Source organism: Capra hircus, chromosome 7, assembly GCF_001704415.2.
Source record: "Capra hircus breed San Clemente chromosome 7, ASM170441v1, whole genome shotgun sequence".
NCBI lineage: Eukaryota > Metazoa > Chordata > Mammalia > Artiodactyla > Bovidae > Capra > Capra hircus.
The window spans coordinates 99,087,573-99,093,448 of record NC_030814.1 but is presented as its reverse complement, the minus strand read 5'-3'; positions in this window follow the sequence as shown (position 1 = coordinate 99,093,448).

The following is a 5,876-nucleotide window of genomic DNA, read 5'->3' as shown; positions in this document are numbered from 1 at the left end:
GAAGAGCGTGCTGCACTCAATATGCCAGCAAATTGGAAAACTCAGCAGTGGCCACAGGACTGGAAAAGGTCGGTTTTCATTCCAATCCCAAAGAAAGGCAATGCCAAAGAATGCTCAAACTACTGCACAATTTGGCACTCATCCACATGCTAGTAAAGTAATGCTCAAAATTCTCCAAGCCAGGCTTCAGCAATACGTGAACTGTGAACTCCCTCATGTTCAAGCTGGTTTTAGAAAAGGCAGAGGAACTAGAGATCAAATTGCCAACATCTGCTGGATCATGGAAAAAGCAGAGAGTTCCAGAAACACATCTATTTCTGCTTTATTGCCTATGCCAAGCCTTTGACTGTGTGGATCACAATCAACTGTGGAAAATTCTGAAAGAGATGGGAATACCAGACCACCTGACATACCTCTTGAGAAACTGTATGCAGGTCAGGAAGTTAGAACTGGACATGGGAACAACAGACTGGTTCCAAATAGGAAAAGGAGTGCGTCAAGGCTGTATATTGTCACCCTGCTTATTTAACTTCTATGCAGAGTACATCATGAGAAACGCTGGACTGGAAGAAACACAAGCTGGAATCAAGATTGCTGGGAGAAATATCAATAAGCTCAGATATGCAGATGACACCACCCTTATGGCAGAAAGTGAAGAGGAACTAAAAAGCCTCTTGATGAAAGTGAAAGAGGAGAGTGAACAAGTTGGCTTAAAGCCCAACATTCAGAAAACTAAGATCATGGCATCTTTCCCATCACTTCATGGCAAGTAGATGGGGAAACAGTGGAAACAGTGTCAGACTTTATTTTTTTGGGCTCCGAAATCACTGAAGATGGTGACTGCAGCCATGAAATTCAAAGACACTTACTCCTTGGAAGAAAAGTTTCGACCAACCTAGACAGCATATTCAAAAGCAGAGACATTACTTTGCTGACTAAGGTCCGTCTAGTCAAGGCTATGGTTTTTCCTGTGGTCACGTATGGATATGAGAGTTGGACTGTGAAGAAGACTGAGTGCCGAAGAATTGATGCTTTTGAACTGTGGTGTTGGAGAAGACTCTTGAGAGTCCCTTGGACTGCAAGGAGATCCAACCAGTCCATTCTGAAGGAGATCAGCCCCGGGATTTCTTTGGAAGGAATGATGCTAAAGCTGAAGCTCCAGTACTTTGGCCACCTCATGAGAAGAGTTGACTCATTGGAAAAAACTCTGATGCTGGGAGGGACTGGGGGCAGGAGGAGAAGGGGACGACCGTGTATGAGATGGCTGGATGGCATCACGAACTCAATGGATGTAAGTCTGAGTGGACTCCAGGAGATGGTGATGAACAGGGAGGCCTGGCATGCTGCGATTCATGTGGTCGCAAAGAGTCAGACACGACTGATCGACTGATCTGAACTGAACTTCAGGTGAAACCAGGTGTCATTATGGCAACACACAGTATTTTAAGAGAAACCTCCTTTTAAATTTGTGTAGAGAAGGAAAAAATATCACTAGTTTGTTTCCTCCTGCTGCTTAAGAGAGATAAAAATGTCTGACACTTGCAGGCTATTTCCTCTCTTTGGAGACCCTGGCCTTCCTGCCTGTTACCCTCTCACCATTGAAGGTCTTGATAATAAAACCAAGCAGATCATACTTTTTTTTCTCTTCAGGAGTTCTTAGAGATATCTATATGAAGCAAGGTCTCCAGGAAAGAAGGCAAATAGTGGATATGTAAATGTTAAATTGTCTCCCTTTTTCTTATAATATAGAGAATAATTTATTTAATGTTATACAAAGCAGAGCTGTGTTTAACTCTGCTCAGCCCCACTATGTTGCATTTGAGTATAGAGATAAATGACATTTGGTCCCTGATCTCGACCTATTCAAGGTCTCATGGTGTAAACATAAAATGTGCATCAGGCATACAGGATAAAGCTCTCAGTTCAGTTCAGTTCAGTCACTCAGTCGTGTCTGACTCTTTGCAACCCCATGAACCACAGCATGCCAGGCCTCCCTGTCCATCACCAACTCCCGGAGTTCACTCAAACTCATGTCCATCGAGTCAGTGATGCAATTCATAGGGTCGCAAAGAGTCAGACACGACTGAGCGACTGGACTGAACTGAACTGAACTGAACTGAAGAGGGCTATTGGGTTTCCCAGGTGTTTCCGTGGTAAAGAATCCTCCTGCCAATGCAGGAGTTGGGGGTTCCATTGCTCGGTTGGGAAGGTCCAATGGAGAAGGAAATGGCAACCAAGTCCAGTATTCTTGCCTGAGAAATCTCATGGACAGAGAAGCCTGATGGGCTACCGTTCATGGGGTTGCAAAGAGCTGGACACCACTTTAGTAACTGAACAGCAGCAGCAGCAGCAGCATGGATTATATGACAGAAGAGTTCAAAGCCTTTTCTGTCCCAGGGCACCAGAGCATGGAATGATAGGAAATTTTAAAATATGTCTCTGCAAGTGCAATAAAATATACTGTCCCAATATTTTCTGACTCTTTCCCCCACCCCATACTTATAAAAACTTCTGAAATGGTTTTTTTGATCATTGAAATCTGAAGATTAAATGGAAAATAATAGATTGCATAAAAAGTCCATGACATAAAAACGAATTCTATTTTATTTTGTCTCTAGTCCTTTGGGATATTTCTGAAAAGGATGACAGCACTGGCATGAATGGTGCACTATGCAAAAGCTATATTGCCCACTTTTGTTTCTGTGAAAACTGGAAGGGTTTATTCAACACTTAACTGGTTTTTTAAAAAAAATTCTTGGGGCCACTTCTGTGCTATCAAGTTATAGGCTCTCGGGAATCAGAAATAAATGTCCCTCACTCAGTTCTGTTCATATTTGAGGGATATATTTGTATAAACAAAAATAAAATGTCCTGTCAGGGATGAGGGGAAACCATAATATCAGATCAACAAATGTTTAAATCTGATGATGTGAGACTTACCATAATCATTATTAGGAACAAAATATCAAAAAGGTATTTTGCACTTTCTTTATGCATCCATCACATAGCTATTGTATAGAGGGCAACAATTATTTGTTTAAGTCCTAATTCAGTGGGTTTGTATTAATGAAGAATCAACCCAGTTGATAATCCTAAATCTCATAGATGCTAAGAAATTTCCCCATAACACACTAAGAATTGGTAGAGTTATAGGATTCAAAATTACCTTTTTCTTCTCTGAGTCCTGTGCCTTAAATTTCACTGTTTTCAGACTTACTGAAAGTTTTCAGCAGGAGTACAGAAGTATAACAATAGACACACCTGGGGTATATTATTTTGAATTGTTTTCAGTTTTCTGAAACCAAGACTCTGATATTTATGTCTCTTTTCATGATTGATTCAGTTGATTATAAATACAGAGGAGAAAGTGGATAGATGAAGTGAAATCAAGGAACAGCATCAACAGAGAGATTTACCTGAAAATTTCAGGTGCCAATTATTTCTTTGACCTTTGTGATCTCAGACATTCCTCCTAATGTTGATGCAGCAAGTGCTACCCACTCCCTCTTCTGTGTCCTCCAGAAAACTCCAAGAGGAAGGGCGCAATGAGCAGGGAGTCTCTACCAGGGCTGACAGGGAAGTGACAGGACTGGTGAAAACAGGAAGACTCACTGGGTGGCCTGTGTCCGGAATCAGTCTACCCAGGGTGACTGGCTTCAAAAAGTTTTAACATTTTCTACCTCATGATGTGATACATGTGACATAAAATGTGCTTCTTGAGGAGCTGGAAAGACTTGTGGAGGAGCACGCCCCTCAACTGTTGCAGCCCTCCACCCTGCATTCACATGTTTCTCTGCACCCAGTGGGGGAGCCAGCCAGCCCAGGCTTCAGGCAGGTGCCAGGACCTGCCCTCCAGCAGCTGCTGCGCTGGGACCTATGCCTGACTGCTTGCCTGCAGCCCACCAGACTCGCACATCCTGGAGGTGAGCCTAGGGCAGGCAGTGAAAAAAAAATGTTGTCCTTCTTTCTTCTTAATAAAATAATAATAATATGTGCACTTATAATTTGGAAGAGATGATGCAGATGTAACTAACCAAGAAAACACAAAAACATACCTGACAGAGAGGTATGACACTTAGGAAGCCTTGAATAACAGTACCTGATACTTTGATTAATGTCATCCTACTCAGTCTCCCCATGACTGCTTTCTTAATGAACTGAAGTGCTCAGGGGAAGGTTACAGAGACCATTGGCTGCTCGGGTGGGTAGGGTGCCAGCCAGAATCAGAACCAGTGATGGTGAAAGCAGGACTCTGAATGAGAGTTCTCACACCCAACTGGAGCAAAGATCATGAAGATCACAGGGCTCTAATCTGAAATTTGTATACTGGTGTCCTCCCACCTGTTCTATCCCAACTGTTATGTTTGTCTTATAGTGGTAAAATTCATGTTCTCAACATTCCCTTCATCCATCCCTGTCTTACTTACTGGGCTGGGCTGCATCTCTGCTAGAACATGACCAAGGAGCACAGACTCACTGCCCGTCTCCTGCCTGATGTGTGATGAAGTCTCAGGGTCCCTCCTCAGGATGGTCAGGAAGACAGACTCAGGCTGGACCTTTGATGTGGGTTCCTACAAAGGATGGAGATATAGGCGTGGACTCACAATATTAGAACAGGAAAATTAGTGAGCTGGAGGCACTGCCAGTTATTCACAATGGTATGACCTTATGGCTCAATGCTCCAAAGCTCATCATTCACCAGTTGATCCATGTTGTCCCAGTATCTGGAGACACGTTAGTATTAATGCAACAGGAAAAGGAGAAAAGAGAATGTCCTGGGAAGGGTCTAGATCTCTCCTCTTCTCAGGAAGTTGTTCACTTGCACTTGTTGCTTCCTACTTCCAAGTTGTAGGATGATGATATAAAATTCAGACTTCTTTTCCTCAGTTTAATCATGCGATGTGTGATTTTGATATTTGTAAATCCATTTTATTAATCATAAAATCTATGCTGCATTATGCCTTCTATACCAAAAATGTGATGCACTTTCCATTTTCTCAGTTAATTTTTGTCTCTGAGTGTAAATTTTTCTTTTCATTGTCTTCAGTTCAGTTCAGTTCAGTTGCTCAGTCATGTCAGACTCTTTGCGACCTCATGAATTGCAGCACACCAGGCCTCCCTGTCCATCACCATCTCCCGGAGTTCACTCAAACTCACGTCCATCGAGTCAGTGATGCCATTCAGCCATCTCATCTTCTGTCGTCACTTTTTCCTCCTGCCCCCAATACCGCCCAGCATCAGAGTCTTTTCCAGTGAGTCAACTCTTTGCATGAGGTAGCTAAAGTACTGGAGTTTCAGCTTTAGCATCATTCCTTCCGAAGAACACCCAGGACTGATCTCCTTTAGAATGGAATGGTTGGATCTCCTTGCAGTCCAAGGGACTCTCAAGAGTCTTCTCCAACACCACAGTTCAAAACCATCAATTCTTCGGCGCTCTGCCTACTTCACAGTCCAACTCTCACATCCATACATGACTACTGGAAAAACCGTAGCCTTGACTAGACAGACCTTAGTCAACAAAGTAATGTCTCTGCTTTTGAATATGCTTTCTAGGTTGGTCATAACTGTCCTTCCAAGGAGTAAGTGTCTTTTAATTTCATGGCTGCAGTCACCATCTGCAGTGATTTTGGAGCCCCCCAAAAGAAAGTCTGACACTGTTTCCATTGTTTCCCCCATCTATTTCCCATGAAGTGATGGGACCGGATGCTATGATCTTCGTTTTCTGAATGTTGAGCTTTAAGCCAACTTTTTCACTCTCCCACTTTCACGTTCATCAAGAGGCCTTTTAGTTCCTCTACACTTTCTGCCATAAGCATGGTGTCATCTGCATATCTGAGGTTATTAATATTTCTCCCTGCAATCTTGATTCCAGCTTG